This window comes from Podarcis raffonei, chromosome 12 (genome assembly GCF_027172205.1).
Source record: "Podarcis raffonei isolate rPodRaf1 chromosome 12, rPodRaf1.pri, whole genome shotgun sequence".
Taxonomy (NCBI): domain Eukaryota; kingdom Metazoa; phylum Chordata; class Lepidosauria; order Squamata; family Lacertidae; genus Podarcis; species Podarcis raffonei.
Window position 1 is genome coordinate 40,785,901 of NC_070613.1, and position 24,177 is coordinate 40,810,077.

At 40.3% G+C, this 24,177-nt stretch overlaps 1 protein-coding gene across 2 annotated transcripts in view; it reads right to left on the reverse strand.

Annotated features, from left to right (window-relative positions):
- ZNF385D (zinc finger protein 385D) overlaps nt 1-24,177 on the reverse strand; it is a 551,565-nt gene that overhangs the window by 519,955 nt on the left and 7,433 nt on the right. For both annotated transcript variants that reach the window (XM_053409980.1, XM_053409979.1), the window contains one exon: nt 7,181-7,318. The gene's annotated coding sequence lies outside the window, so the exon portion shown is untranslated. The remainder of the gene's footprint in view (nt 1-7,180; nt 7,319-24,177) is intronic.

The window sequence follows — 24,177 nt, forward strand, 5'->3', positions numbered from 1 at the left end:
GAGATGCTAGCAAGAGGGCATCAAACTGTACTTCTTTAATTAACCCAAGTGGCAATAAACTGCTGCTCATCATTCAGGCACTGAAATAATATACTGCACAGGAATTGTGCTGTAGCAAAACAAAATGCTCCAAGGTTGCCAATGTTTGAATCCTTGAAAAGCAGTAAGCCTGCGTTAAAAATTAAGTTCTGTGCTTCAAACAAAAGCAGGGCTGGAAAGAAACTGCAGTAGTATTCGTAATGTATTACATTTTATTAAATAACCGGTTTATTATACAACTAATTTTTCTGGTTGCTGGCTCTTTGTTATGCATGAATATTGTGTGGTCCATTGTTATGTTTATGTGCATTGTAGTAAACAATTTTTTCACCTTTCTCCAACCCAGGCTGTAGTTGCCCGTTTTACTTCAGGGATTATTATGACTGGAGATGAGAAATATTTAACAAGCAAGGCTGGGTAATAAAGTGCTAAGAAGGATATGGCCTAGTGGTGCTTTCAAGCAAATTTTGCTTTCCAGGCTCAAGTTAAATGAAATGCTTCCATATATCTATTTAGACTGGTACCTCGGGTTACCTACGCTTCAGGTTACAGACACTTCAGGTTACAGACTCCACTAACCCAGAAATAGTACCTCAGGTTAAGAACTTTGCTTCAGGATGAGAACAGAAATCGTATGGCAGTGGCGCGGTGGCAGCAGGAGGCCCCATTAGCTAAAGTGGTGCTTCAGGTTAAGAACAGTTTCAGGTTAAGAACAGACCTCCGGAACGAATTAAGTACTTAACCCAAGGTACCACTGTAGTTCAAATAATGCTAATCTACCCATCTCAACAAATGGTGTTTGAAGGTGGGGACAGTAAGCACAATCCAGCTCCCCCTCTGATTTGATATGTAGTTTGAAAGTCTGCTTTAAAAAATGCCCCTTCGTGGTGAAATGTGGACCTTTGGGGTATAACTGCCTTGATCTTTTATTCTTTAATAAAAACCAGTTTTATCTCCCTTGTTATTTTTTATGTATTTCTATGTATTTGTCTATACCATCAGTTTTTTTAAAAAAAATCCTTGATCTTAGAGATATCCTTTGAGACAGCGAAACCATGATCAAACCAGTTTATCGTAGAACAGTGCCAAAAACTCATGTAGCTGCATTTGTAGATGCCACAATTAATCTGTAGGAAAAATGGGTTTTATTTCTATAAATACAAGCTGGTTTTCATTTTCTCCCTATGCACTTTTAGCTTACTTAAAATTCCAGGAACAACCTATTTAATTAATTTGATCTTGGAACTTTACAGATTTCTGGAATAGTATTGAAGGAATGGGTATCTTGTTGATAAACTATTTTGATTGGAGGGGGAGAATTTTAAGTTTTCTGTGAACTGATCAGAATTCCATTCAGTATACTCATGTGAGCAGCTCAAAGATGAAAACTGAGTAGCATTAATGCCAGCCACTTTTCATTATCGCATCTTATCTCAAGTGTGATCCTAAATAGATCCAGTAAGTTACAGATGATTACATATAAGTTAGTACTATATGTATACTTTCATTTAGCTATGACACATGTTTGCCATCTACATGCAATTAATTCTTAAGCTCTCTTATACAAATATTATGAATGCCAAATATTATGAATGTCATGCTTCAGAGTAGCTGGTTGATATTAGGCAATACTTTTACTGATATTAACCCTTTTGTTTATTTTAGGGTGTTGAGCCCTCTGAACAAGAACAATTTGAAGAATATGTCTATTTCTATCTAGAAATGCAACACAGAGGAAAGATGTGTGTAACTTGCCACTTTATTTTGTTATGTTTACTTGTTTAAGAGTTTTGTATACAGCCCTTGACATCAATATATCCCAGGGTGGTTCACAATAAGAAGTAACAATAAGAACAATTACATTGTGAAAATGCTATCTAAAAACACAGCCAAAATGCAGCATTCTGTACTAGCTGCAAATTCCGAGCCAACATCAAGTGCATTACACGAGTCCAGTCAAGAGGTTACCAAGGCCTGCAACACTATGAGTATGGTATTGCTGTTATGGGAGTTGGTTTTGTGTGTGTATATTAATGACTGATAGGGTTTTTGTATGTTTTTAAATGGTATAATGTAGCTATGTTTTATGTTTTAGCTATGTTTTATGTTTTATGTGTCTAGAACCTTTATGATGCAACAGTAAATCATATTCTAGTGACTTCAGCCCATACTAGATTCTGCTGGTGACATGTTTTTTACGGACACTTACATTTTCAACATAGTTCTAGATCTTATCAGATTGCCACCTTCCAGATTTCATATTGATGTTAAATCAAATGCTGATAATGTGCCCTGCAGATGACATTTTGAGTCAACATTAACTTAAAACCTTGAAAGTCAAAATACCATATGTTTTCAACACTTCCTTTCAGGGGAAATGTCATAGGTAATCAGCTTTTCATTCATTATAGCATTAAGACCAGGCCAAAAAGTCATGTTGCAGATTTCCAGGTGCAGTGATTAATTAAATTATTCCTGACCTCTCCGTGTTGCTGTACAAACTTGTCAAGTGACTTACAACCACCAAGAATCTAGACTGTCACATGTTACAACTGTTCCCCACCCAACACACTTGTGCTCTTTCCACATACGGCCTTTATTTAGAATCTTCCAAGTACAACATGGTTCTCTGCACCCGGGAATGGCTCTTCACTATAGAACAAAGTCTATGCATCCAGCTGTGACACTCTACCAGCTTAGCTTATTACCGTACATTTACTGGAAAAAGAGAGAGAGAATAAACGCATGCATGAATGAGTCACCAGTCTTAGGCTTGCAATTTGGAATTCAGAGTTGGGTTTAAAAGGTGGTATTCTATTCTTTTGGACAGTTTTCAGAGACATCATGTGTGACATTGCAAAAACATTGATGGGATTTACTAGGAAGACAAGGATGTCACATAAACTAGCCTAAAGTTCACATTAGCTAGTAGCATTTCATCAGTAATATCAGGTCCATATGATGAACTCCAATATTTCTACACAGCTCCACAGCACAACTAGAGTGTCTGATATTTTATTCCTTACATTTAACCTTGAATAGACAGTTATCCACTGTATTGTTTTGGAATATGCATCTTCAAGTTAAACCTTTCTATACAATGGTTTGGTTGGTCTAACACAGCCAGGCAAGGAAAGTTCAGAGTCAGAAGTAAAGTCTACAATGGTGATCTGGTTGACCAAAGTGACATCATCGAGCCAGGGCTGCCCCGACCTTAAATGCCCCCTAGTAAGCCAGCCCTCACCGCCAGCCGATTGGCTGGCGCGTGAGTGATGAATAATAATGAGCCCGGGAATCCCTGAGTCCCGCGGGGCTGCAGCCAGCCCCGCGAAAGTGTAGATGGGGGCATGAGCCCGCAACCCCTCCCCCTTCTTATGTCGGGAGTGGCTTTCTCATCAGTAAGTAAGACGTCACCCTCAAGTCTTTATTTCCCTGCATTCATCTGATCTCTCTTAAACTATCTCTTCTGCAAGGAGCTTTGCATATGCTGAAACATATGTATGTATGGTACATATGCATGTTATATATTATGTAACTAGCCAGTCTGACTCCATTGTTTTTATTTGTAAGCTTGTGTGCATATACATATGCTTGTGTGTTGAGAGAGTTGCCTTCCTATTTCCACCTAATAATTTTTTAATATATCTTGACATTTGGCTTCAGTGGTTTTAAAAGGCAATTATCTGGAATCCCACACTAAAACCTACCCTTGTGTGCAAAGACAGCACAGCTAAGCTACTTTTTAAAATTCTAATCATAGCTCACAAGGTTCTGTAAGGATTGGGGCTTGGAAAACATAAATCCAAAGCTTCCCTCTTTCTAAGTCTGGGCTGGTGGAAAAGGCCTAGGAGAGTAAGATTCATAAACTCACTCACCCAGCTAAGCAGACCGGGGAACAGCAAGATGACCATCCCACCTAGTAACAATTGCAATGTGGGGGGGGGGAGAGAGAAAGACTCTTATACAAAAAAGGAGTTGACCAGTAAGTGAAAGCCCTCCTCCACAGATCAGTCCATGTAGGAAAAGAAGTCTCCCATCACACATTTGTTCTTGTAAAGACAGCCAGCTCACTTTCTTTCTGGCCCAGATATGCAAGCAAGCAGCAGCAATAAGAGAATATATCCAATGTAAGTGTTATGTGCCACCCCAGTGGCCCCAAACGCACTGGAATCTATTTTGCTAAGGCCTGTTTTTGTTATAGTAGAATGCAACCTGACAAGTATTGCAGTATTTGATTTTTTTAAAAGAAAACCTTGTTTATCATCCCACTCTTATCACTGATGGCACCATTTTTCACATGATGTTGCACCCAAAGGAATGGCATTGTCATATGCAAACTGCTGGCAGGCAGAACAGATCATTACATAGCAATAGGTCTAGTGCTTAGAAGTCAACAGGATGACATAATTTAATGTTGGAGCACTGGGAAGTAATGGAATAGGATGCAAAATATCTGATATATTTTGAGCATTGAGCACCAGATAGTTACAGTGACAAATTGCAAAGGGGAGCAAAGTACAGTGGTACCTCGGTTTTCAAACATCTCTGTTGATGAACATTTCAGTTTTCCAATGCCATAAACCCAGAAATAAATGCTTCGGTTTTCAAACACGCCTAGGAAGTCAAACATGCCATGCAGCTTCTGCTGAGTGCAAGATCCTGAGGCCTAGCTGTCGCCAATTGAGTTTTCGGTTTTGAAACGTTTCAGAACTCAAATGGTCTTCTGGAACAGATTACATTCGAAAACCAAGGTACCACTGTATTTGATGAACTTCCACAAATTGTCCATCAGGGACAATTTAAGGCACTGCACGTATGTGTATTTAGGTTCAGCACGTATGTGTATTTAGGTTCAAGGATGGCATTATGATGTATTCTGAAGTCAAGTAAAAGTTGCTAGTTAGAACCTTACTCCCATAAAACATGACCCCCTGCTGATGATGGCTTTGTGGACCTCTCTCAGTCCTGCTTGAATCTTAATCAAACATTTCAGAAGTTGCTCATGGCCTCCTGCCAACACAATGAGGAACTAAGAATGGAAAAAGTTCCAAATGTCTGGAGATTCACTTCAGCAAGGCAGGCAGAAATGAAACTTTCCCAGACCCTTGCGCAGACACCACTCTGGCTGAAGCTTACTAAACCAATGAAATATGTTTGAAGCAGTACAAGTAAACCTAAGAATTTCACTGGTGTAGTACTTTAGGGTTTATAAAGCTCCTGTCAATTTTCTAGTCTTGGTACAAGAACTATGAAATGCAGGCCCTGTCTGCCAGATTATAAACAAATAGACACAATGACCCATTCTAAGGGAAGTGATGGCTAAGTAAAATCTTGGCGGCTTCACTCTTAAGGTCCTGCTGCAACTCTGCTATACAGAGCTAAACCATGGTCTGTCTTAGTGTTACTTCCAAACCTGAGCTCTTTGTCTGGGGGAAACAAACCACCCAATAATAAATATTGGCTACAGCTCGTGGTTTGTCAGGAGTGAGACAAACTATGAGACCATATTTGGATATGAGGCTAAGCTGAATCATGGCTTGGCTTTGGGTAGCATCATAGCAGCAGAAAGACAAAAGGAGGAGTAACGCAGTCATGACTTTTACATGCAAACTAGGTAAAGGTAAAGGGACCCCTGACCATTAGGGCCAGTCGTGACCGACTCTGGGGTTGCAGCGCTCATCTCGCTTTATTGGCCAAGGGAGCCGGCGTTTGTCCGCAGCTTCCGGGTCATGTGGCCAGCATGACTAAGCCGCTTCTGGTGAACCAGAGCAGCGCACGGAAACGCCGTTTACCTTCCCGCCGGAGTGGTACCTATTTATCTACTTGCACTTTGATGTGCTTTTGAACTGCTAGGTTGGCAGGAGCAGGGACCGAGCAACGGGAGCTCACCCCATGGCGAGGATTCGAACCGCCAACCTTCTGATTGGCAAGTCCTAGGCTCTGTGGTTTAACCCACAGCGCCACCCGCGTCCCCTTCATGCAAACTAGAGGAGTATAAAAATAATAGTGTAGCAGTAAAAAAACCAACTACACTTGCAGATCAGTCCTCTGCATATCTAATCAGAAATAATTTCTCTTGAATTCCCAGTGAAGTATGTATAGGATTTCAGTCCCAAATACCAATTTTAAAATAAAGTTTACATAACGACTATGATTACTATACAACTCTCAAATCAGAGGTTTTGTGTATAGCAGACTTTACAGTCAACTTATTCTGCCTTTATTAGTTAGTTCCTTATATTCAGTAAATCCTTCCCAATAATTTGAGAGGTTTTAATTAATTCAACATACTCCTTCTCTTTTTCTGGATTTATCAGTTATTTTACAGGGTTGTGGGGGATGTAGATAGGTATAGATATAGAGTAAACCATATTACTATATGAGAACTGAATGAAACTGTGATTCTAAAGCACAAAGGATAGGGAAACAAGTAATCTAAAGGTGTTTGCATTAAATCTTCTTATTGCTTTAATCATGTATTTTATGAAAGGAATAAATACTCACTAAGGACTTTTTACAAGCCAGAACTGAGAGTCTGGAGAATTAAAACATCAGAGATAGAATTAGATTGCAGTAAAATTGCAACATAAAAACAGGAAGCACAGATAAAATCAAGCAAGCTATTACTTTACCCTAGAATTGCAACATAAAACCGGTAGTCAGATGTATTCACACCACTGAAGGGAATCAGAGCTCAGTTTAAAAGTAACAGGGCACAACTTAGGAAGAGATATTCCAAATGTTTCTAATATTGATTTAGCAATAGTGGACATACTATAAAAGAGATCCAATAGTCAAAGTCCAGGTAAGAAGAGTTGGTGTATGCATGCCATATTTCAAACTTAGCAGTTCTCAGAACCAAAGTTTGAAACTATCTTTTGATTATTGACAGTGGGTATCAAGAATACTCAGCCCCAACATCCCGACTTGACACCAAAAAGCACAATGTTATTATTACTGTTACTAGTAGTTGCATTTGTTAGCAGCTTTGGACAAAAGAAAAGTCTCAAAGTGACATAACTTAAAATGTAAACAGATAAAAATCAATTTAGAAGCCAAGGTAAAGTGTAGACCAAAATTCCTTAAACTGCACATCCAAAATGCCACAACAATAAGAGCAGCAATCAAAAATTGTGCTTACCGGTGCTGGGAGTGCAGCCAGAGAGATCTTCTGATGCTCTGCTGAATCAGGTGCCAATCCACCAATCACAGCTGAGGCCAGTGGTTTTTCTTCACAACATGTTTGGAGAAAATCTCCCTGTCCTTCTGAGAAATCCAACTGTCAGGAAAAAAGAAAGCCAAAACACTTCAGTGCATCGATAGACAAACTAAGGCCAGGGGGCCGGATCTGGCCCAATCACCTTCTAAATCCGGCCTGCAGATGGTCCAGGAATCAGCATGTTTTTACATGACTAGAATGTGCCCTTTTATTTAAAATGCATCTCTGGGTTATTTGTGGGGCATAGGAATTCATTTATTATTTTTTTCAAAATATAGTCTGGGCACCCAAAAGGTCTGAGAGACAGTGGACTGGTCCCCTGCTGAAAAAGTTTGCTGCCTGTTTTAGAGCATGGGTAGGCAAACTAAGGCCCAGGGGCTGGATCCAGCCCAATCGCCTTCTAAATCTGGCCCACGGATGGTCCAGGAATCAGCGTGTTTTTACATGAGTAGAATGTATCCTTTTATTTAAAATGAATCTCTGGGTTATTTGTGGGGCATAGGAATTTGTTCATTCCCCCACCCCAAAAAAAATATAGTCCAGTTCCCCACAAGGTCTGAGGGACAGTGGAAAGGCCCCCTGCTGAAAAAGTTTGCTGACCCCTGCTTTAGACCACATGATCAAATCATAACTTTTAATTCAAAATGTACAAAGTTCTCTTCTTTATTCCAGACGTATATAAAGTTAGAATTGTGGCATTCCAACCCTCCACTGGTTGCTGAAAACTTCCTGCTCTGGTTTATTAATTCCCAACTCCCTATCCCCCATCTTCTTCCTCAGAACACTAACCAATCCTCCATTCTCTGCATTTTTAAACAAAGCTCTCTTATCCAATTGTTAAAGTCTTCCTATACGCCTGTAATCACAAGCAGCTCCAGCCCACACCAGATGAGCACACCTACAAAACTGTGACATCCTATACAGGTTGCAGAAATCAGCCCGAGGTCTTGCATGTCTAACTTTGCTTTGCGCAAGGCCTCACAAAACATCTCTTTCTCTCTCTTTTGGCTTTTAGTGATTGAAGGGTTCCACCCAGTTGTCTTAATCATGACATAATCCTTGTAAATATATAAGTACATCAATCAACGGAGCAGTGGTAAATTTTGAAGTGCAGGAGTTTATTAAGACAGCCTCTATAGCTATGCACCTAAAGAAAGTCAAAAAATGCAGGCAGTTGTGTTGGCCATAATGCAACCCACACTCCCCATTGACTGAAATCCATTTCAGAGTTTTCTGGAAGTAAACTCCATTGAACTCAGTAGTGCTTGCTTCTGACTACATAGGGTTAACGCAGCGAGCTTTAACAAAATACTTTCAGCTAGCTGAAATTCATCCTTTAGCTTTTGATGAGAAATGCAAGCGATCTTGCTTAGAAGTGCTACCATTTAAAAATACAAGCCGCATAAGAGAAAAAGAATATAGTATCTATCCTCTGCTTGATTGTGTTCCTCATCCTATGACTCACTCCTCTATGCTAATCTGTCACAAACTAACCTGAATGCCTCATTATCACCTCATTCCCTTGCCAGAGCAAGAAGATCTGTCAAGTACCCTCAAGCAGATTACAGCATCAGCTCCTGCTTTGAAAAAGCCCCAGATGGGCACTCTCCTGTGTCTCCCCTCACTACACATTACCAACATCCATGCAGATCATAGCCACTTAACCTACACATAGCCATAACATCAAACAAGGATCTGATTTTGCTTTCTTTTGTTTGCTTATCACATTAAAATCAACATTAAAATTTCCCATAGCACAATTATGTTTTGGTACAGCACACTCCTAAGCATATTTATTCAGAGGTAAATCCATAGTATTCAGAAGAAACTGGACGTGACATTAATTGCATGATTATTATTAACATGCATGGCTTTTGTTATGTAAATAACAACCACAGGGAAGCCTGAGCAGTCCTGGGACAAAGGGGGATGGTGAGAGGGAGTTTAACTCTTTCTCCCCCTAACACAATCTTGAAAGATGTTATTTGCATTTCAAGGAAAATCTCCACTACTGGGACTATGGTGAGGAAAGAACCCACCCCACCCCAGTCCTGCGGGTGCTATTTACATACAAAAGCCACACATGTTAATTGCATTCACACAATTAACATCATGTCAAGTTGGGCTGTCAATGGGGCTTGTTCACAAGTAAGAGTGCATCAAACTGCAGCTCAAGCAGAAATCTGGTAGGACTCTGGGCACTGAGCATGCCACTCTTCAAAAGCTGTTGGGAAAACCAGAAACCACATTCTCCCTCTTTACAAAGGGTAGCAGAAGAAGGGGTCAAAAGGAATGGCCTGCTATCCATGAAATTCTTAAAAAGCCACTCTGCTGCAGCCACTCGCGTGAGTCATGGACCACAGAAAAAGAATCTCTTTTCAGCAGTAGAATCACATAATTTTGCTTTTTCCAGCTTGATCTGAATACATTGTTTTAAAAGAAAAATCACAAATGAAGGAAGGATGTCAAATTGGATAAAATGAACCAGATCTGGATATACTTTTCCAATGAAACATTTCAATCTATTCACCTAGCACAAAGATATCTTCTATATTTTCAGCACTGATGGATATCTATGTTATTAAGGGATACCATTTCAGGTTTCAAAGGGGTGTGAAGACATTGCAGAGTGAAGGCAACACTCAAAGTGTGTTCTTGGATATACTATACAATAAGATGAAAAATAAAAATTATTAAAAATTCAGCACATGTACTGTTTTGTTTTGTTTTACTCTTCATTGCTTGACAATAAGCTGCAGCTAAATAGTTGGTCTTAAGGGACCGACAAATGTGTCCTGAAATGTAGATTCCATCCTCCATTCTATGTTGTCTTTCACTTTTTATGCATAAGCCAGGAGCAGAACGCACAGTGCAAATAATTACTCAAAAGAGCCTTGCTTATTATGTGACTGGCTTCCACCGATCCACCACCATCCACAACTCAACTACATTATTGTAAAGCCTACACCTTTAAGAACTTTCCAGAATGTTCCGAAACAGGCTTGCCTCCATGAAAATCCTTACACATCGTCCCCCATTTCAGGTGTTGACAAATGCTTTAGTTCCCACATAAAACCTCAAATGGTTTTTCCAAAATAATAAATTTATATATAGTGTGTGAACATGTGAGAACATTCATAGAGTAGCCCTGTTTGCAAGAGTCGAAATGTATATTTGCAGGGAGTCTGGAGAAGCGGGCTATGAGCTGCTTTTGCATTCCTCCGGTTGTGATTGGTCCAAGCATCCATTGTACTTGAGATTCATGTGTGCCAGCTGTCAGTGAGCTTGCCAGGAGATATTATAGCAGCCAGAAGCAAAGCCCAATTTGGCACTGTACAGCTCATATGGTTTTTTTCCCCCAGCCAACACTGGAGACATAAGGAGAAACTATAAGTAACTATGAAGGTGTAATATTACAGTTTTCCAAAGTTGTAAGGTTCAACATCCCAGGACAAACAAACAAACAAACAAACAAACATTTGCTGAAGGATTGCATACTGGAATAGACATACATTCATAGCAGTGTATAACACATGTGGAACCCAATTCAATTTGGTTATTCCTTAGCCTTTTTAAAACGCAGCACTGAACACTACAGCTTTATGCACGCTCACCATCGAGATGAGTGTCAATTACTGTATATACATAGTCCTTAAAGGATTTATCATACTGCATACTTCCTTCTATTTGACACTGCCACACATCTTGTTTTATTTTGTGTATATCTCTTTACTCATTTGAATTCTGCCACTTTGGTTAAGGTACTTTTTATGAGTAATTCATGCTTCATAGCATTGCATTTACATTATTTTTTACCTTCTGTGACAAGGTTTTTATACACAGAAACCAAGCTCTGGCAAGAATGGCCTGTCAAGAATACTAACAGCTTGATAGCTAAATCTTTCTCTCGGGAAAATGATTCATTCAGACAATATAGTCAGGCCCCTTTGGAGAAATATGGAGCAAATGGCAAGCCAGTTTGGTCTACAACCAAGAAAGATTCTGAGCTGATGGCAGTTGTCACCCAGAAGAGACCGTGATACTACTTATAAAATAAACACACCCTCACAAAGGCATCAAATGTAACCTTTTCCACTATTGTTCCAACTACCAGCATAGGTTCATGTCTCTGATTGCTTGCAGACAAATATTTGACAAAGAATTATATGTATCTTTATAAGTGTGTACATTATATTTATTTATTTATTCTAGTACTTTTAGGTAGCCGTTTAGGACAAAGCACTCCCAAGGTGGCTTCTGTAAAACATAAGAACACAACAACAACATATATGTAATACATCTATTTTGCGATCTCTTTACATCGTTCAAAAAACTACACACCTTTAAAACAACTGTATCATCCAAGAAGAGTAACAGCAACAATAGCAACACACCATCAAAATCAGTTTAAGCACATAAAACATTTTTAGCATAGCTTTAAGAGAAAGCAACAAAAACCTGTTGAAATACCTGTATTGTTTCTGAGCCATCTTCAAAAGTGGCCTCATAAAACCTGAATTTCCAGCAGCTAGCCTGGATGTCAGTTGTTCATGAGTAACCAAGACTAGATCTGCTCTCGCTAGGCAGGTCATAGCTGGCATACCAACCAAAGCTAGGGGGAATGACCAAGCTGTGACTTGGCCCTTCAGGGGAAGTGCAACCCTATCCAAGACCAGTTGCAAACCTCCATCCAGATTAGTCAGGTTTCCCGCCCACTACATCTCTATCTTGTCTCAATTAAGCCTCAGCTTGTTCGCCCTCATCCATCCCCAAACCGCCTCCAGATAGCAGTTCAAGAGTTCAACAGACTCCCAGGAATGAGTGGGTGAAAACAAGAGGTAGAGATATGAGTCACCCACATATTGATGACGCTGCAGCCCAAAGACAGGATTATATATATTGTATATATACAACACAGATGTTTAAACTGGTTCTATAACTGCAGATAAATTGTAAGAGACAAAACTCTCAGCAAAACCCACACTAGCTACAGTCTCCCTGGTCCAAAATGTTCTAATTCAAAGTGAGAATATTTCTACACTGCAAGAGAAATTCATATCCAGCTTTCCTGGCCTCCAGTTGAACCCCGTGAATCAGATGATGGAACAAAACATGCCACAGCATATAGGAGCGGGGAGTGTTTCTTTGAACTCTTCCTTTGCATTGTTTACCAACCTAAACCAAAGTCTTCAGGACCTAATTATTTCAAAGGGATATTTACTTGTTTTTCAGCAGCAAAAGCTTCAGAAGAAAAGAGGCTGCTGTTTCTCTACCCTCTTCCCACCAGAAAAAAGAAAAGTGAGAGTCTCACAGAGGTGAAAAAACTCACTGAAAGCGGACAGCTGTAACAAAAATTTACTTGGCTCTGAGATATTTTCAATCAAGGTTCTTTACTGAGGGACTCTGAAGGGACTTGCAACAAAGGACTGATGCTCGTACCTCAAGAGGTATTCTGCTGAGAAAGCGGTATATAGATTTTGCTTATATAAATAAATAAGCAATGCCCTTTTTCAAATGAGCAACATTATGTAGAATTCTTAATATGGCCATAATAAAGATTAGACTAGATTGTTGTCCTCTTTGGTTTATATTAAAATTGCACTGAGAGGCGTACTAATTCAATAGTCTGCATAGATAACTTTTTTAAAAAATGTGCTAAGGGTATGTGCTGCAGAATAAGGGCCAGAGCTTATGTGGTATGTAATAAACATCATCACAGTATAATTGATTTAAGCAACCCAGGGACTTTGAGAAGAAAAATAAGATTATCTTTTAAATTATAAATAGTCCACTAATTACTTCTGGCTTTAGATTATCTTTATACAAATCTCATAAAGAGACTGTGATATTTCCCTCGTCAGCAAGAAATCAAAGTGGCCCATGCAACAATTTGCAAGGAAATTATATACTTAAGGTAGAACCAGCCGTCCTACCCAAAGGGATCTGTTAATAATTATGCAAATTCTCTCACCTCAGTATGCACATATTTGCGTAAAATATGTCTTGCTGCTATGCATATGATAACGTTTAATGCAGAACAGTTTAAGCAATATAATAAAATGGTAACGCTTAATGATTCCGAACGTATAACTCAATGACCAAATATAATGGCTTGTATCAATGCAATAGTAAATTCCTATACCCTCTAAAGAGCTGTCAGCTTAATTTGTTTATTTCACACAGTTGATAACTTGCTTGCAATCCTGGCTAACTAGATTTCAAATGGATAGCTGCCTACAGCAATTATTTTAATAAAAGCTGAACATCTTGAGGCAGGGGAAACAATTAAGAGGGTGCTTGTTGGCTTCCCTGTATTTCAATCACTCTAAATTCCTCACTTTGTCCCACAAAAACATGCTCTTCTTCAGTAATTTTCCCTGCTTGTGATGATGGACAACAAATAAACCAGAAAATAAAACTGTTGTTTTAATAAAGGCATTCAGGAATGTCTTCTCTTTCCCCAGTTCCACAGCATTTAGGCATGTGCCAAACCATTAGCGCACTTAGCTCAGTGTCGTCTACCCTGATTGGCAATGCCTCTCAAGGATTTTACACAGGAGTCTTCCCTAACTCTGCCCAGAGATGTCAGAGGGTGAATCTGGGACCCTGCACTTGCAATAGATGTGCTCTGTCATCGAGCCCATCCCATCCTCTTTTGTATGCTATTGCAAGGAACATAGCAGTCAGAATGACAGAGAAGTGCAAAAGAAAAATGAGTGAAAATGCAAGGGGTATACAGTAAAATGTACGCAGGATTAGCAGAGTGCCACCTGGAATAGAACCAGGAATTCTCACTGCTCCTTGCAGTTGCCCCATGTGGAGAGCCACTAGATCTGTGGTTAGTGCAGTATTCTCAGGATCCAAACTGAGCTGACCTTTGGACTTTCCTAGACAAGGTTTCCTGGGCTGAGCAATGCCAAGCAATACATTCCAGCTTGATCCAGCCAAAGCGAAGAATGTGCTTTGGATTTCAATGAGTATGGTATGGACCATTCTTCAACTCTCGCCTATTGAAATCAGTTAAAAGGGCTTAACTTAGTCTGAATTGTAAATTTAGTATTCTCCTGCACATATAGTGTTATCTTGGGGAACACAACCAAGTTATCTCAGTGACAAGGAGGACTGCATAAAGGTAAGCGGGTGTTTGCTTGGGGTGTCATACGCACAAGCGCAACTTGCAATTAGACCCTTGTAAGTGATGCCTACAGAACAGTGAGGCTTTTTCCTCAATAACCGATGCCTGGGAGTGGGGAATGACAGGGGGTGTTAAGAGGACAGGCCTAGATACACTATGTGGCCAGCCCTTCATCCCGTAAGCTAGGATGAAATAAGTGTTGCAAGTGTTGCAGTAAGATTCAACTGCCGGTCTACTTGGCTTCTGCACATGTGCACCATCTGGTCCATTGTCTCCGGCAGCCAAGCTTGTGTTGGGCCAGCTCTGACAGCCCCATTGCAAAGCTGCTGAAAGTGGGTTGACCAGGGTGGTGGTCAATGTGGACTGAACTACAAGGGTTGGTTGTGGTGAAACACAACTCCCAAGCCCAGCTCAGCTAGCAATTCAGTCCACATTTTCACCTCACCAGCTTGAACTGTGAACAAGCCCTCAACCACCATTTTAGCTTAGACAGCAGGAAACATCGCTCCCCAGGAGTCATCAGTTCAGCTTCAAAATCCAAAGCAAAAATGTGGCTAGTAAGCACTCGCTGTGGTTTCATGCAGCATTGTATTGAAGAGCCTTAAATCTGTCTTGTATGCAGCTTTTGGACTTTAGAGCAGATCTAAAGCAGCTAGATTCAGGAAGACCTGGCAACATAACAGCATGCAAAACCTTGTACATTTTAGGGTTAAAAAAGTGAACCAATTTCTGTAGGATCTCTTTTCAGTAAATTATTCAGCACCATTTAAAACTGCTCAACTGCCAGATTGTACAATCCCCAATGTAACTTTTTGTTAGAAAACAAATGTTTAAAGACAAGCTTGGCTGCAGAAAGTGCTAATGAACTTGCATCTGGTTGGGAGAGGCGTAGCAGCAGGAGCAGAGGGCAGAGGAGATAACGAAACCCTTAACAAGGGAGGCATCAAGTCATAAAAACAGCAACACTTATAAATGACTTCTTTGTTAGCCACAGTGCTGCAGCCCCATCATCTGCGTAGCTAGAGCAAAATGTTGCTGAGAAGGTTGTAATCAGGCTGTTACAGACTGTTTTCACAGCTCTTCATAGGACTAAAACAGCAACTGGAGAATCAGACTCTGGCATCAGATCTTAGTCTAAAAATTTACAAACACCTGATGCAACTGTGATGTGAAATAACAAGTACCTGCATGTGTGAGGATGAAGAAACAATTTATGGATAACATCCCTGCCACTGTCCTAAGTTCTGAGACTTTCACACGGTTCTACCCTATGTATTCTCATTAGCCATCCCATTCCCCAGACAGCGGTATGGTGTGGGGGAGAGAGGCTTGAAGCTTATGCTGCCCCCTCACCCCACAAACAGATTTCCTCATTATTTCCAGAGGGACAGCTATCTTTGTCTCTTGCAGAAAAAGCAGAAGAGCCTTGTGGCATCTTAAAGAGGAGCAAATTGATTACCTCATACATTTTTCTGGATCGCTTTATCAGATGCATGGTTCTGTCCTCAGTTGCAGGTATTTGTACCTGTGGTGTGTGTGCATATCTATATGTAGGGGAGGAGGTTGTAAGCAGAGAGGTCAGAAGGAGATGAAAGCTGGAAAAATAAGGACAGTGATAATTACCATACCTTAGTAACAGTAGCTATTTACAAAAAGAACAACCACAAAAAAACATTTTACAATAGAGACATCCTGGAATTGTAAGCCAATTGACACATATAGTGTGATAAAAATCCATTGTGGAGATTCAATCTGCAGCTGATGGTGCTGAACCTCTTGATGTATTGTAATTCAGCAGCCTCCCTGCTGCTGTCTCCCTTTGAAGATCTTTTGTTCAAAGAGGGCCATTTTAAGATTAGTTACAGAGTGTGTGCTGGCAGGCTGAAATGTTTCCCCACTGGCTTTCCATTTCTGAAGAAACATTTGTTGCCTCCTCCTTCTGGATATCTGCATTTTACAAAAACAGGCCAAAGGGCATTGTTGGCAAATAATTGCTTACGCGTCATCCTTAGATGCTGTGGAGGACATTATCAGGTCCTGTAATAGTGGTGTCAGGGCAGCTTTCTGGGCAGAGCTGGCATCTGGGTCCATAACTCTCTTGAGTGTCATGTTGTCGCTGGTAAATAGCAGGTTTAGGTTAAGAGGCTGTTTGTTGGTAAGTTTTACCCTGTTTGGATTTTTAATTGGATTTTTAAAATGGTTTGTGCTGTGTATTTTCCACCTTGGATAAAGGGCAGGTAAGAAAAATTATGAATGGATGAATGGATGGATGAATGAATGAATGAATGAATGCAGGTTTGGCATCCAAGGCCTGTTAAAAGGAAATGTCATTGTCCAGGACGGACTGTAAATCATTGATGGTACAGCTGAGTGGTCTTAACCATTGACTGTAAATTACAAGTGGTGGTCATTTTCTCTTCTAGGTCTGTTCTGTAGAAGATTGTTCCTGGGTACCAATCTGACCTTGCTGGCCTGTTTTTTCACTTTGTTTGGTGGGCACTGTAGATTTCATCACAGGTAATCTATAACACAGTTGTCACAATCTAACGATAAGTAGCTCACATGAAGTATGTATATCGACAGTTAGAACCATAAAATGTATACAGTCTTTTGTTTACTGTGTACCATACTGTTAAAATTCTTTCTGGAAAAAATCCTAATCTTTTATGATTTGTTTGCTGCTGAATTAAATTTTATTCTGAAAAGTCATGCAAGGTGAAACATTTTTCTAGTGCATATATTGTAATCCCTTACACACAGCTTGCTCTTTAATTAAACAATTAAAAACAATTTTGAAAGCAGAAGCAAAACTGAATCCAATATAGGCACAGACTGGGATAAAGATCTCCACTTAAAAGGCTTGTTGGAAAACGATGGTCTTCAATTGGCGCTGAAAAGACAATAGAGATGGTGCCCGTCTGATATGTAACTAGGTAAAAAGGTAAAGGGACCCCTGACCATGAGGTCCAGTCGTGGACGACTCTGGGGTTACAGCGCTCATCTCGCTTTACTGGCTGATGGAGCCGGCGTTTGTCCGCAGACAGCTTCCAGGTCATGTGGCCAGCATGACTAAGCTGCTTCTGGCGAACCAGAGCAGTTCATGGAAATGCCGTTGACCTTCCTGCCGGGAAGCACACTTTTTGGCATGCTTTCAAACTGCTAGGTTGGTAGGAGCAGGGACTGAACAACAGGAGCTCACCCTGTCACAGGGAATCAAACCACCAACCTTCTGATCCGCAAGCCCAAGAGGCTTAGTGGCTTAGACCACAGCGCCACCCGCGTCCCTAGACTAACTAGAATAACTAGAGGGAGCTCCAAAGGGAAGGTGCCACTACACTAAAGGCTCAATTCCAATATCTTGCAGAACAGACCTCTTGATGAAATGATATGTGCAGGAGGCCCTCTCCTATAGAGAACAGTGATGATATCCTTTGATAATCCATGGCACATTCTATATCCTCAAACTACAGATTGATGCCATCTTTGCTAGCTAAAATTATGCCATGTTTAAGAGACTCTCTAACATCTCTCTCTAACCTCTTTCCAAGCTCTTACTCTTGCAAAAATGTTATGAAAAGAAATATTTATTATTTTGGACAAACTAATACTGAGTTATGTTTAAATCTAGGGAAGGAAACATAGCCATCTAAATATAATATGTTATGCAAAATGATGGCAAAGCCACAAATATTCAAAACTTGGACCTTGAATCTTTTTGCTTCCTTAAAAAGAAAATGCTTCAGAGCTGAAGGGGATAAATTGGCACATGTTTTTGAGCAAGACTGCAGGGAATACTAATAACAAAGCATGTAATTAATAGGACTACTATAAATTAAGTTATCCCCCATCAGATGTCTTAGCAAAAACACAGGCATAAAAACAATACACCTCGGCCACATTTTAAAATGACTGAGCTCTAATGTACGCAGCCTGCTACATCTGTTATTTTTGTGCCATGTTCCAATCCGTACTGGTGATAAAAGACTGTACAAGACGTAGTAAATTACTGTCTTTTTGATAGGAAACACAGATCCAAAATACCAGTCTGCCAAGGAACAAAAGCTCTATAGAATCTAAGGAACTATTTTGTAAGCACTTCAACCATATGCAGATAAAGTACCTGAACAAAAATGATGGGAACACATCAAACTCTAGGACAGAGAGCTTGTGGAATTTAAGTTGTTCGAGATCACTTATGTAAGGGGCAGCCTTTATTCCAAAAGCAGGGGTGGGAAACCTGTGGTCCTCCAAATGTTGCTGAACTTCCACCACCCCCAGACAGCATGTCCAGTAGAAATTATGGGAGTTATAATTCAACTCTACATCTGGAAGACCCCAGATTCCTCCCTAGTCATGCTTTATTCAAAGGAGCTGCCTTCATTCCAGAGCACTGCAATCCCATGATCAATGTTGCTTATTTCGAATGCTACAATATTAAAGTGCCCTTCATTTCTGAACTGCTTAGTTAGCAGAACTCAGGTATTCATAGGAGTGACACTTCCATTACAGGCTGAATGGTAGAACCGTCCCTCAGAATATATATACAGTGGTACTTCGGGTTAAGTACTTAATTCGTTCCGGAGGTCCGTTCTTAACCTGAAACTGTTCTTAACCTGAACCACTTTAGCTAATGGGGCTTCCCACTGCTGCTGGGCCGCCGGAGCACAATTTCTGTTCTCATCCTGAAGCAAAGTTCTTAACCCAAGGTACTATTTCTGGGTTAGCGGAGTCTGTAACCTGACGCATTTGTAACCCAAGGTACCACTGCAATGTGGTCCTAAGGAAGGCCTTCAACCCAGTTGGCATAACTATCTAATCCTTCAATTAACTATCTCAGCTGTCTTGTTGGATGCCACAAATACTAATACAATATAGAAAGGAAAAGGAATATAAGTCCACCAACAGAAACTGGATTAGAGAGCATGTTGATTTTTGAAACTCGTATACAGTGGTACCTCAGGTTAAGTACTTAATTCGTTCCAGAGGTCCGTTCTTAACCTGAAACTGTTCTTAACCTGAAGCACCACTTTAGCTAATGGGGCCTCCTGCTGCTGCCGTGCCGCCGGAGCACGATTTCTGTTCTCATCCTGAAGCAAAGTTCTTAACCCGAGGTAATATTTCTGGGTTAGCGGAGTCTGTAACCTGAAGCGTATGTAACCCGAGGTACCGCTGTGTGTACAAAATGCAATTATAGACAACTGCAAACTTGTTTAATTTTTACATATAACAACTCACAGCCTGTGGTCTAATAACCTGGCAGGTTTCTCCCACAGAGACGGACTGTTTGCTCCCTGCCCACACTTCACAGTTGGATTACTGGCTGCCTCTGAATCTTCCCACCACCTCCACTCTCCAAAGACAAAAACAAGAGCTGCTAAGAGGAAACAGATCCACTGAGTCTCCATTGACCGTTTACTCAGATTTCCCTTCCATTGCCTGAGTTTGAACTCAGCCTTGTCTCAGCCTGGCTGAGATTTTAGATCCTACTCCCTTACATTAAGAGCTTCTCAACAGGAACCCTACTGGATCAGGCTTAGGGTCCTTCTAATTAAGCATCCTATTTCTAACAGAAACCAGCCTGATACCTGTAGGAAGCGTTCAAGCGGGTATGAAGGCAACATCCCTCCCTATTTTATTTCCTGGTGCTTAATGATAGACTACGTCTGAATACGAAGGTTCCGTTTAGCAATCAGAATTAATAGCCACCAATAGACAAATGGCCCCATTTGGTGCAGAACTGTCATTTCGAGATGTATATACTGGTTACTTAGAATTTGTTTTCTATGAATACTTGAGTGGTTGTCTGTTTCCTCTGTTTCCCACTTCTGTACAGTGGTACCTCGGGTTACATACGCTTCAGGTTACACACGCTTCAGGTTATAGACTCCCCTAACCCTGAAATAGTGCTTCAGGTTAAGAACTTTGCTTCAGGATGAGAACAGAAATCGTGCTCCGGCGGCACGGCAGCAGCAGGAGGCCCCATTAGCTAAAGTGGTGCTTCAACAGAATCAGTTTATAGGAAGCGTTTATGCATGCTGTTCAAGAAAATGCACTTGTTGCCTCCTGATTCTTTTTAAGGTAAAGCTTATTCTTTTTAAAAAAATGTCAGTGCAGTGGTACCTTGGTTCTCAAACCGCTTAGTTATCAAACAAATCAGCTCGTGTTCCTGTTTGCGAACGTTTTTCAGAAGCTGAACATCCGACACAGCTTCCGCCTGAGTGCAGGAAGCTCCTGCAGCCAAACGGAAACCACACCTTAAATTCGAGAACCAAAATACCACTGTACACTGCTTGCATTGTGTAATTAGTAAAACCTACTTGAAACTTGTTATGAACAGATCTTCTTAAAGTGTTCACTGTAATTTGATGTTTTTAATGATATTTTTAGGGATATCTTTGTGAATTTTGTTCTTATATGTTGTATTCCACCTTGTTGTATTCCACGTTTTAAATGAAAGTGTGGATTATACATTCATAATTTTTTAAAAAAAAACACCAACTGTTTTGCTTTAAAAATAAAAACCTTTCTAGCATATGATTGGCAAAACTGCCAATATTTGTTGACTTTCTTAACTATAATAATTCCAGGTCATGCTTATTTTCTGGCCTGAATCGTTCTCACTCTTCACTACAGACCATTTAAAGCACATTCAATGCAAATGTAAAGTAAATAGCCTCCCCCAAAGAATCCTGGGAACTGGAATTTGCCAAGGGTGCTGAGACTTTAGCTCTATGAGGGGTAAACTACTATTCCTAGGGTTCTTTGGGGAAAGTCATGTGCTTTAAATGTGCAATGGATGTGTTGTAAATCTATGCTGTCAATCTACATGAAGTCCCTTTGCTGAGACAGAACTGAATCTTATAATAACACATTTTATCTCTTCATTCAGGTGCATGGGCGTAGCCAGGGGCAGGCTTTATGTTGGGGGGGGGTGCAGAACTGAGCTATCTGTGATGCGCTTGGTCAGTTATTTAAGTATTTTTATTAATTTACTTGATTTGGGGGGGACAGTTGCCCCCTGCCCCCCCTTTGGCTACACCCAGGTTTATGTGGCTGTGGGTATTCATGGCTGAAGATAGAAAACAGCACACCCGTCACACTGAATGTTCATATTGATTTTTAACTGCAGTTTTATCACTTCTTTTATTCGTTACTTTGAATTCTATGGAATTGCAATTGTTACAACGGTAAGAACAATCATTAAGTGGTCCACCCAGACCCTCAGCAATTTTCAAATTGTCCATGGGGGAAAAACATCTGGGAGCAATTGAACTAGGTGGTTAACTTTATGACAGTTACTTTAAATACAAATGTTTACAATATTTGGTTACTGTCATTTTAAATGGTACATCAAATACAAAAGAGGGCTGCTGCAACTAAGAGGATAGTTATGTGACTTTCAGTTCCTTTCCCTTAAAATAGGGGGGGCTTTTTTTGGCTCCATGGGCCAGATCCTTATTAAGATCAGTTTCCTTTCCTTCTTGTTTTTCCATCTAAAAATGTTTCTGTGCCTGAAAAACTGACTTAATAAAAATACTCTATACAAAAGAGTACCAAAAAAATCATTTTTCATGTGATCAGGGCAGAAGGGCAGAAATCTGTTGTGTGGTTTTTCTTTGATTACTGACGGAATTATGTGACACAATGGACATGAATGGGTATGTATGTATGTATAAATAATAACTTGTAGACCACCTCCCAGTTGCAGCTGCCTGGAACACTCCCTTGGCTATTTCCCAACATTCTATACTAACAATTATTATTATTTATGTTGAAATACTGCATGACGTATTTTGCCTCCCATCCCCATCCTCACATTTTTCCTAACATGAAGAACCAAAGGAAGAATGGGGCAAAGGCAATAGATGAAAATCCAGCAAGTTACCCACAATGGAATCCAACCGAAAGCAACAGAAAGAGGACTAAGTTGTTCTGACTAAGTTCAGTATCTTTTATTTCATTGGCATTTAGTCATGACTAACTTTTACTGGATTGTGCCCAGGGAAGAGGAAAATCAGTTAAAAGGAGATGACAGACTAAGAGCCAAGAAGATCAATCATAGGACAGAAATCCCAGGTGATCCCATAAAGGACATCTTTCTCCTTAATATTGGTTTCCTAGTTTCCGTAGATATTTTTTTATGACTGGAAACAGTAAAGTTCATAGCTTTTCAATGCAGTAAGCAAATGTGAACTCTGTTCCAGATGCCAGAAGTAATTTATTATAAAATAAATAAGCAAACGTGTCCATGAAGTGACAGACACATCAAATTTATAATACACCATCATCTGCTCTCTGAAAATGGAAAACTAATTTATGCCTTTTTGACACTTGCTACATTCTTCTTTACTTTCTTAACTTCTGGTGAAGTAAGGTCTTGCCAACATCTGTAGAGGAAGCAGATTTAAACCATTCTCTCCCTGCTTCTGAAAACCAATGCCAGAGACGGCTTAAATACTTTCATAAGGTACATGTCCACTGTGTGTGTCTTGGGCCCGTGCAAGTAAATAAAGCAAAGTGTAAAATAATGATTCATGTCTTTCTTAAATCTGTATCTATGCTTTGTTGCAAAGCAGCCAGATTTGTTCTCTGGGAGTTTGATGGTTGTTCCTTCTGAATGTGCAAAATTACAAAGATAAGTGTAAGGAGCTGCGATATGCTGAACATTTTGCTGAACAAGTTTGATTGTTTGATTGTTACTACAAATGTTTCTGTTTCTGTTTCATAGGATGCTAAAATATTCACACACCAAAAACCTACCTTCCACTCCTGCAAATGTTTGCATCTATTTGTCTCCCGGTGTACAGATGCAGTGGTGCAATTTTGTCCTACTTAGAATAATAGAACTGTAGGGACCACGAGGGCCACCTAGTCCAACCCCTGCATTACAGGAATATTTTTGCCCAACAATGGGCTCAAACCCATGACCCTAAAATTAAGAGTCTCATGCTACCCCGGTGGCTTTGAAACAGTTTCTTCACTATAGGATCCCAGCCAATGAGGGATTATATAGTAAACATCTTGATGTTATTGTACCCCGTGGCTAGTCAAATTTGCCTATATGAACAGTTTAAGTATTTGTTTCATTTTAATGGATTTTTATTGCATATTGTATGTTATCCTTGCAAATTGCTTCGGGACTTCTTTTGTGCACAGCAATACATAAACTGACTAAATCTAATCCAATCTAATCTATATGTCACTTTCACTGAGAGTAAACAAAGTGTCCCATTGCCCTCACTCTAAATGTGGGAGAAGATGGAACGTTTCCTCATTTCCAAGGCTGATGCTTCCTCCCTTGTCACATTGCACTAGTGTTTTCATTGATCTTCAGCGCTATACCCCAGTCCACCTCTAGCTGTGTGTAGCGGAAATATAATATAGAGAAAACTGCATAATCAGATGCACAGCTGAATGAATATACAGTCATACCTCGGGTTGAATGTGCTTCAGGTTGAGCGTTTTTGGGTTGCGTTCCGCGGCAACCCGGAAGTAACAGAGCACATTACTTCCGGGTTTCACCACATGCACAGACACTCACAATGACATCATGCGCATGCATGGAAGCGGCAAAACATGACCCGTGCACGCGCAGACGCGGCGTCGTGTCTTACGTTCCATTCAGGATGCAAACGGGGCTCCGGAACGGATCCCGTTCGCATCCCGAGCTACCCCTGTACCTAGATAAGAATGTGTGATTGGGCTAAAGTGAAGGAGCAGTTTCCCATTTGCCTTAGCAGCAGGGACACGTTTTCCCAAACATCAGACTCCTTGCAAACAAACA